Raw genomic sequence first — 10,458 nt, 5'->3', positions numbered from 1 at the left:
TAAGAGCAACTCTAGCAGACCTCACATTTTGCCGACATGTAAACTGTGTTTGCAGATCGCACGGAGACGCTTATGCGGGCTGAAAATTGCGGCAGCAGACTAGAAACCACAAAAAAACCCGTAATTTTTAAACAAAGTTGTTTCATGCGAGAAATTTAAGTAGTTGCTCGCCGGAGCTCACTCACGTAGATGGTTCTTCTTCGCATAATAAGTTCGTATACGTCACATACATACATAAAGGTCAGAGATGCTAGACAGGGCCCACGCTACCGCACCACTACAACAAAACTGAGCTCACCGGAGCTCCTGCGGTAGCTGCCCACCGGCGGCGATCAGTCGGAGTCGGAGGAGTCGGACGCGAGGTCGATGTAGAGCTTCGCCAGCTCCGCCTTCATCACGCGCAGGTCAGCATCCTACGATGCATGCGCCTGCGATGCCGTGACGCCCGTCTCGAAGAAGAGCCGCTCGTACTCGCGCTCGTGCCGGATGCCCTCTTCCATCTCTTCCTGATCCCTCGCCGACCGCTCGAGGACGACGCGCTCGAGGAGCTCCTCCTGCCCCCGGGGGAGGTAGTCCTCAGGCCCGATGACGCCTCGGCGCGGCGACGCATCGGGCACGGCCTCCTCCGGCTCCCTCTTCACCGGAACGACCCGCGAGCTCGATGCGCCCGCGGATGAGCACCCCGCGGACCCGTGGCCGAATGACCTCCCCGCGGACCCATGGCCGGATGACCTCCCCGCGGACCAGTTGCCGGAGGAGGCGCGGCGGCGACGGGCAAGCTCGAGATCGAAGCCCTCGAGCTCGCGGCGGTTGAATGCCGGCGGCCGGGCACCTTGGTTGATCCACCAACGCGCCCCCCGCTTGCGTGCGCCGGCAGATCTGGCGCGGCGGCGGCGCTCCGCCTTATCCCCCGAGTCGTCCATGGCAGTCGAGGGCTCGCCGGCGGTGACAAATCGAGCGGCGCGGTGGGGAATTGGAGGGGAACGCTGCTGCAAGGGGATAGGATTTCGCCCCGCATCTGCCCCACAAACCCGCAGTTATACTGGCTCGGGGGTTGCGTTTGCGGGCTGCGGCAAAAATATTTACGGGCCGGACACCGACGCGGGCTCTGATCTGGCCAGAAAAATGGGCCGAGCCCGTATAATCGCCGGAATTATGCGGGTTAGCACCGATGCGGGGTCTGCTAGAGTTGCTCTAAACCACCCGTTAGTCAAAACTCAAAACCACTGCCATTTTCCCTGCTGGCGTACGTACGTCGCTAGCAGTTGCCGAAACTTTTTCCAGTGATTACGGCATGCAGCCGGAGTAGATAAGAATAAGCGTCTCGGCATCGCCTGTCCAGCAATCAGCTAGCTGGTGTTTGATTGTTGGGCGATTCAATCACGGAGAAAACGATGCAATGCAACGCTGAAATTAAACGACGCGATGCGTCTGCCAATATCCAAAGGCCGCCACACATTGCGTGCACGTCTAAGTCATGAACAGCTCACGCCTCTCTGGGATCAACAGCTAACAGCCACGATCACCGAAGAAATGCAGGTAACACCCCGCGCGGAATTAGCGAGAAGTAAACGTCATCTCGGGAAATCCATTTCCCACCTCCCACGGGACGCTGGAGCCTGCACCGCCTGACGGCCGGGCCTGGTGGTTAAAATGCGGTGACAGTGGATCCATCATCGCATCTCCAACACCGACTCTCAAACGCACATTGCATTCGTACGGATGCGAGAGCCGACCGTCCGAAGTTATCCGTAAATGTCCGATTACATTTCAAACGAAATTTAACAAAAGCGTATTAATTTGATACATATTTAAACAAACCGGGGATACTCATTCATACTTGAATATTTTTACATAAACACAATGCTTTTCATTTAAACTGGAGCAAATTCATTAAATTTCGACATTTTCAACTAAACCGTACTCTAAATCTAGTTAAATTACCGTCGGCGACCGTTCCACTTGTCCGGTTGGCCATGAGGCCCGGAAAATAAAGTTCTGCCTCCGCAACCTGCTTGTGGCTAATTGGCCGACGATGACGAGTCCACCAAGCTTTGGTTCAATGGGAGTGGAGGACTGGTGGTGGGACCCGAGCATCGGCGGCCTTCCATGCTCTACTCTTCCTCGCTGCCAGCAGCGCCTCTGGACGTGTTGCATCGTCGTTGTGGCGGCGGGGCACAGAGAAGCTGACGACATCGTCCTCGTCCTCATCCTTGTCGTACACTTTATCCGCTGCCTCGTCGATCTCCTTCAAGGCGGCTTCTAACTCTGTCGGACAAACACAGTAATGCCAGCGGCCGCGACGGATTTTGCACGCAGAGTGGAAGGATTGGAGCAACAACTCCTGCTCGCCCACGTCCACATCCGACGTGATGCCCATGTCGGTGACTAGTTACTCCTCCGCGCGCCGGTGCTCGTCGAGGAGGCGGAGCTTGTAGGCATGGTCGACCTGCACCTATCGCAATGCAGCCCGCCGCTCTTCCAACACCATCTTAATGTAGTGAGCATGGGTCTTGCCCATGGTGATGTCGCCATCATCCAACAAGGACGGTGGCGCCGACTCGTTGTCGGTCGCCTCTTCCATTGGGGGCAACACTGGCCTCCTGAGCTCGTCCGTCTGCCGGCCTGCCAGCCGGCTGTAACGGCGACGATTTGCTTCTTCTGCTCGGATGAGACGTCGTCCGAGAGGGTTTTGGAGCTCGAGGAGGTCATGGCGGGCATGGTGCCGAGAGGAGATAGGGATTGGAGGAGGTCGGATGCGGCTGGTGCCGGACCTGGAATTTATTTAGTGGGTGGATGACAGGGCTGGCGGCAAGGTGAATAATGGTGGGCAGTAGACGAACAGATGAGTGGCGCCGGAATAGGTTCCTCGGCTATCGCACATGTTTAATGTTGGTAGGCGGACGAACAGACTGTCGTTTGAACGCGAAGGAGTGGCCTGCATGGGGAAGCTACGCGGGCGGTGCTCTCGGCGTGCACACCGCTTCATTGTCGCACCGCCGCACCCGAACCCTAGCACCCCAGCTAGCAAACCAGCATGTATCCATGGTGGCGGCAAAGATCGGGTGGGGTGAGCTTGGCGAAGATGACGGGGGCGACCTTGACGGGTGGTCATCGGGCACGACGAGAACGGCTTCAAGAAGACGATAGAGTACCTCTTCAACGACAACAACAAGGTCAAGGTCACCACCACCACCTGCATTCGCAAGCTCGCCCCGCGTGCGCCTCGATTTTTTTTCAAAACTATCACGTATTTTGTACCAATTTTAGAAACTATAGCACATAATGAAAAAAATTGCAAAACTATGACCCCGTCGGCCACGTGTGGGCTGCAAAGGTAGTTTTCAGCCAGGCTAAGGTCGAAGAGGGATTTTCGGTCGCGCTTTGGCCGAAGACATGCGTACCTGGGCCAAAAAGTCGGTGTCCGGGAGGGCCCGGCCGAAAATAGTAGCTTCGGCCTCCCGGCAGCCGAAGTGGGCCGTTTTCAGCCACCCCGCGACCGAATTGGGCCTTTTCGGCCAGTCGTCGACCCAAGTGGATTTCGGCCACCACTCGACCGAAAAGGTGCGGATAAGGCCGCACCGTCACCTTCCTTCGCTCGCCTCGGTTCTTCCTTTCTCTCTCTCTTGTTCCTCCCTGTACCTCGCCATCCCGCACCAATCTCCTCCATTTGCCACGCATTTCCACATCCAACCCACAGAATCGATAGATCATAGCAATCCCCGCTGGCGTACGGTATTATTTTTTGCTATGGGATAGTTTTTGATGCATTTGGGGAGGAGGAGCCATGTTGGGGAGGAGGAGCCATGGTGGAGAGGAGGACAGGTAGTAGGTGGTGGTGAGTAGTAGTAGCAGCTGTGGAGGAGGAAGTGGTGAGGAGGAGGAGCAGCTTGGGGGCTGACCGGAGTTGAACCTCCGGTTGTCGAGGGGGCGGCGCTGTCGTTGTCCTGTGGTGCAAGTACTTCGCGAGGTGGCCGGTGCCGCTGATTCGAAGAGAGAAGCAAGAAGCTAGGGACACACGCTTCGAAGGTATAACCACGTCGTCACAAATTTTATCTAAATTGTATAGTTTAGTTAGTGTATATAAGTCATATTGCGAATTTTAGTGTTAATATATTTGTGGAGGCATTTTAGCGCATAGTTCGTGTAGCGGGTAATATTAGTGTTCATTGTGATTAATGAGAAGATGACAATATCTGGCAGATGAAAATGTCTGAATCGGTAAATCTGACTGTTTACTACGGCGCTGGTTATGTTCGATATAATGAGTTGGGGGTTGATCTTAGCGAGTTTAAAAATGGCGTCATGACACTAGCAGACCCAGACAGACTGGACATTAGACAGTTCAAGTACTGGTTGGCAACTAGTTTCGGTCTGGATCCCGAAGTATGTTCCATCATTATTCAGGCATTGTGGACCAAATCCTGTAAAAATGTCAAGTGGGAGTTGATGCCAGTAGATAGGAGCCAGCATTGGTTGTCCCTGTTAAGGCACTGCCGAGACTGAAGAATCCACCCATATGCACTTGTGCAAGCTGTGCCGAAGGAGGAGAATACTGTAGAACTTCACAGGGGGTATAAACCCGGCCAAGGCAGTGAAGTGGCTAACGAGATTGTTTTATCCGGGTCACAACCAGAAGATGTGGATGCTAGCCAACCCGAGAAAGAGTCAGAGTACGTGCCACACAATGTTTGTGGTCCTGATACTAGGCAGAGTAGCCAGTTGATAATATTAGCTGGTTCTGGTTTTGCTGATGGGGATGAGGAAGGGGATGGAATGCAAAGGGCGATGGAGGAAGAGGACGAGGATCGATTGGCGGAGGAACTAGATTCTGGAAATTCTGAGGATAAAGTGGAGGTACCCATTCCTTCTTCATGGGATCAGGACATATCCAGCGGCCTTACGGTCAACGATGGCCATGAGACTCCATGACAGTATAATCTGAACCAAGTACAGATAGGGGCTATGTTTGATACAAAGAAAAAATTGAAGTACGCGGTGATAAAGTGGGCTATGTGTACGCAGAGGGTTTTCCGGACACACATATCAAGTCCAACAAACTATACCGTGAAATATGTTGAAACAGGTTGTCCTGGGAAGGTGCACGGGCACGTGCCGAAGTATGACATCCACTGGGTTGTCACCAATGTTGTCCCAAATAATTGTGTGAGGAAGAACCTGCTGGTGAAGCATCCGAACCTGACTTCAACTCTCATTGCGCAAGTCATGTATACTGAGATAGTAGAGAAGAAAGATATGGAAGCAAAACACATCCAGACAACAATGAAGGTTAGATGGAATTATGTCATTTCTTATGGGAAGGCTTGGAAGGCTAAACAGAAGGCTATGGAGGAAAGGTTTGGGACGTTCTTTGACTCATATGATAATGTTGTACGTCTCCTTGGCTGCCTGAAGGAGAGGAATCCCGGCACTTATGTGAACGTACAACACATGAGGTTGCTGAGTATACCAGATTTCAAGGTGTTGAAACGAGTGTTCTTCTCTTTCGCTATGTGCATCGAAGCTTTCCAGCATTTTCATCCTGTTATGTTTGTGGATGGTACATTCCTGAACGGTCGGTATAGAGGGCAAGTCTGACTGCTATTGGTGTGGACGGGAACAATCAAATCATCCCACTTGCCATGGCATTTGTGGAGGGTGAGAACTTTCCCAGCTGGGTATGGTTCTTCCGGCAAGTGAAAATTGCCATCGTGAAGGACCGAGCAAACGTGTGTGTCATTCATGACGGACATGCTGGTATATTGAAGGCCGTGAAGACACTACGTAATCCAACAGTTGACGAACCAACACCTTGGAGGGACTTGCAGAGCCGGTGGTGCATGCGCCATCTTGGGGCTAATTTTTTCTCACAGTTCAAGAACAAGCGGTTGATAAACTTGTTCAAAGAATTATGCAAGCAGAGCCAGCAGCGCAAATACAGATTTATTTGGTCAAAACTAGATGAGTTTACTAAGAAGCAGGTCCGTGCGAGGAAGAAAATGGAAGAAGATCAAGTTAAATTAGCAGCACTCGTCGCGGAGCTAGAGGAGCCAGTAGGTCTTTATGACTTGCCAGCAATTGACCCTCCTAATACTAAGAGAAAGAAGGGAAGCGAAGGGCGCTTATTGGCATCAGCAGATGGAACTAGGTAACACTACTCACTACATTCTTTTCAACATTGTAGTAATCGTTGCTGCATTCTCAGCAGCCACTGATGCTTAGTGGTGGTGCTTCGTTCATGCATTTGTATCAATTTTACATGTTTTACTTTACCGCAGGCGGCAACCAGTCGCAACCGTTCATGCATTCAGTGCAGTCACCAATGCTGAGTGGTGGTGCTTCGCACTTTGAGGGCGACGGCGAGGATGATGATCAAGCTGCAAACATTTGTGACTTCTCGCACACAGTGTTTCACAGTCCACCACCACCACCGACGCAAGAGACACAGACCGTGACAGACGAGGTTAACTATGGTTGTGGTTATCGCGAGCCTCGTCTACCGCCACAGTGCTTATCGCCTTCCGGTCCTCGCCCGAGGAAGACTCAGACTCGTCGTCGTCCCCCGCAGCGATATGGTTATTTAAGTATGAGTCATTATCTATGTTACTTTCAGACTATTCGCATCTGTGAGTCAGTATTTATGTATGAGACATGCTTCATGTTCATGTATTATATTGTTTTATGTATGCGAGAGACATATTACTATTAATTCGCATTGTTATTCCACCTACATTTCCAAAGAGACTACAACCAATAATTAAGATACAAGTACATCTGAATTATAAGATGCGGCTGAACTTAATAAATACATCTTACATACTACAAAATGAAATTAAGATAGAACATAATGTTGGAAATATGCCCTAGAGGCAATAATAAATTAGTTATTATTATATTTCCTTGTTCATGATAATCATTTATTATCCATGCAATAATTGTATTGATAGGAAACTCAGATACATGTGTGGGTACATAGATAACACCATGTCCCTAGTAAGCCTCTAGTTGACTAGCTCGTTGATCAATAGATGGTTACGGTTTCCTGACCATGGACATTGGATGTCGTTGATAACGGGATCACATCGTTAGGAGAATGATGTGATGGACAAGACCCAATCCTAAGCCTAGCACAAAGATCGTCTAGTTCGTATGCTAAAGCTTTTCTAATGTCAAGTATCATTTCCTTAGACCATGAGATTGTGCAACTCCCGGATACCGTAAGAATGCTTTGGGTGTACCCAATGTCACAACGTAACTGGGTGGCTATAAAGGTGCACTACGGGTATCTGCGAAAGTGTCTGTTGGGTTCACACGAATCGAGACTGGGATTTGTCACTCCGGTTGACGGAGAGGTATCTCTGGGCCCACTCGGTAGGACATCATCATAATGTGCACAATGTGACCAAGGGGTTGATCATGGGATGATGTGTTATGGAACGAGTAAAGAGACTTGCCGGTAACGAGATTGAACAAGGTATCGAGATACCGACGATCGAATCTCGGGCAAGTACAATACCGCTGGACAAAGGGAATTGAATACGGGATTGATTGAATCCTCGACATCGTAGTTCATCCGATGAGATCATCGTGGAAGATGTGGGAGCCAACATGGGTATCCATATCCCACAGTTGGTTATTGACCGGAGAACGACTCGGTCATGTCTGCATGGTTCCCGAACCCGTAGGGTCTACACACTTAAGGTTCAATGACGCTAAGGTTATAGGGAATAGATATACGTGGTTACCGAATGTTGTTTGGAGTCCCGGATGAGATCCCGGACGTCACGAGGAGTTCCGGAATGGTCCGAAGGTAAAGATTTATATATGGGAAGTCCTGTTTTGGTCACCCGAAAAGTTTCGGGTGCTATCGGTAATGTACCGGGACCACCGGGAGGGTCCCGGGGTCCACCAAGTGGGGCCACTGGCCCCAGAGGGCTGCATGGGCCAAGTGTGGGAGGGGACCAGCCCCAGGTGGGCTGGTGCGCCCCCCCACCAGGGCCCAAGGCGCCTAGGGTTTGGGATAAACCCTAAAGGGGGGCGCCCCCTTGCCTTGGGGGCCAAGGCAACCCCCCTGGCCGCCGTCCCCTCCTCAGATTGGATCTAAGGGGGCCGGGCCCCCTATCCCTTGCCCCTATATATATATGTGAGGGGTGGGAGGGCAGCCGCACCCAAGTTCTGGCGCAGCCCTTCCCCTCTCCCAAGTCCTCCTCCTCTCCCGCGGTGCTTGGCGAAGCCCTGCAGGATTGCCACGCTCCTCCACCACCACCACGCCGTTGTGCTGCTGCCGGACGGAGTCTTCCCCAACCTCTCCCTTTCTCCTTGCTGGATCAAGGCATGGGAGACGTCACCGGGCTGCACGTGTGTTGAAAGCGGAGGTGCCGTCCGTTCGGCACTAGGATCTTCGGTGATTTGGATCACGACGAGTACGACTCCTTCAACCCCGTTCTCTTGAACGCTTCCGCTTAGCGATCTACAAGGGTATGTAGATGCACTCTCCTTCCCCTCGTTGCTAGTCTCTCCATTGATAGATCTTGGTGACTCATAGGAAAATTTTGAATTTCTGCTACGTTCCCCAACAGTGGCATCATGAGCTAGGTCTATTGCGTAGATTCTATGCACGAGTAGAACACAAGTTGTTGTGTGCGTTGATTTTTTTCAATATGCTTACCATTACTAGTCCTATCTTGTTTCGACGGTATTGTGGGATGAAGCGGCCCATACCGACCTTACACGTACACTTACGTGAGACAGGTTCCACCGACTGACATGCACTTTTTGCACAAGGTGGCTAGCGGGTGCCAGTCTCTCCCACTTTAGTCGGATCGGATTCGATGAAAAGGGTCCTTATGAAGGGTAAATAGCAATTGGCATATCACGTTATGGCTTTTGCTTAGGTATGAAACGTTCTTGCTAGAAACCCATAGCAGCCACGTAAAACATGCAAACAACAATTAGAGGACGTCTAACTTGTTTTTGCAGGGTATGCTATGTGATGTGATATGGCCAAAAAGAATGTGATGAATGATATGTGATGTATGAGATTGATCATGTTCTTGTAATAGGAATCACGACTTGCATGTCGATGAGTATGACAACCGGCAGGAGCCATAGGAGTTGTCTTAATTTATTGTATGACCTGCGTGTCATTGAACAACGCCATGTAATTACTTTACTTTATTGCTAACCGGTAGCCATAGTAGTAGAAGTAATAGTTCGTGAGACAACTTCATGAAGACACGATGATGGAGATCATGATGATGGAGATCATGGTGTCATGCCGGTGATGATGATGATCGTGGAGCCCCGAAGATGGAGATCAAAAGGAGCAAAATTATATTGGCCATATCATGTCACTTTTTGATTGCATGTAATGTTTATCATGTTTATGCATCTTATTTGCTTAGAACGACGCTAGTAAATAAGATGATCCCTCATTAAAATTTCAAGAAAGTGTCCCCCCTAACTGTGCACCATTGCGAAAGTTCGTCGTTTCGAAGCACCACGTGATGATCGAGTGTGATAGATTCTAACGTTCACATACAACGGGTGTAAGCCAGATTTACACATGCGAAACACTTAGGTTGACTTGACGAGCCTAGCATGTACAGACATGGCTCGGAACACAAGAGACCGAAAGGTCGAGCATGAGTCGTATAGTAGATACGATCAACATGAAGATGTTCATCGATGATGACTAGTCCGTCTCACGTGATGATCGGACACAGCCTAGTTGACTCGGATCATGTAATCACTTAGATGACTAGAGGGATGTCTATCTGAGTGGGAGTTCATTAGATGAACTTAATTATCCTGAACATAGTCAAAAGACCTTTGCAAATTATGTCATAGCTCGCGTTTTAGTTCTACTGTTTTAGATATGTTCCTAGAGAAAATATCGTTGAAAGTTGATAGTAGCAATTATGCGGACTGGGTCCGTAAACTGAGGATTGTCCTCATTGCTGCGTAGAAAGCTTATGTCCTTAATGCACCGCTCGGTGTGCTGGACCTCGAACATGGTCTGTGGATGTTGCGAACATCTGACATACACGTTTTGATGACTACATGATAGTTCGGTAATGTTAAATGGTTTAGAATTGAGACACCAAAGACATTTTTGAAATGTCGCAGAACATATGAGATTCCAAGAGCTGAAATTAGGATTTCAGGCTCGTGCCCACGTCAAGAGGTATGAGACGTCCGACGAGTTTTCTAGCCTACAAACTAAGGGAGAAGATCTCAATCGTTGAGCTTGTACTCAGATTGTCTGGGTACAACAATCACTTGAATCGAGTGGGAGTTAATCTTCCAGATGAGATAGTGATGTTTCTCCAAAGACATTGCCACCAAGCTACTATAGCTTTTGATGAACTATAACATAACAGGGATAGATATGATGATCCTTGAGATATTCGCAATGTTTGACACCGCGAAAGTAGAAATCAAGAAGGAGCATCAATT

General features: G+C 49.9%; 1 pseudogene; it reads left to right on the top strand.

The window, feature by feature from the left end:
* Nucleotides 1-3,045: 3,045 nt before the first annotated feature.
* The window catches only part of LOC119310244, a 40,228-nt pseudogene continuing 32,815 nt past the window's right edge, over nt 3,046-10,458 (top strand).

This window comes from Triticum dicoccoides, chromosome 5B (genome assembly GCF_002162155.2).
Source record: "Triticum dicoccoides isolate Atlit2015 ecotype Zavitan chromosome 5B, WEW_v2.0, whole genome shotgun sequence".
NCBI lineage: Eukaryota > Viridiplantae > Streptophyta > Magnoliopsida > Poales > Poaceae > Triticum > Triticum dicoccoides.
This window is presented reverse-complemented; position numbering and strand designations above follow the sequence as displayed.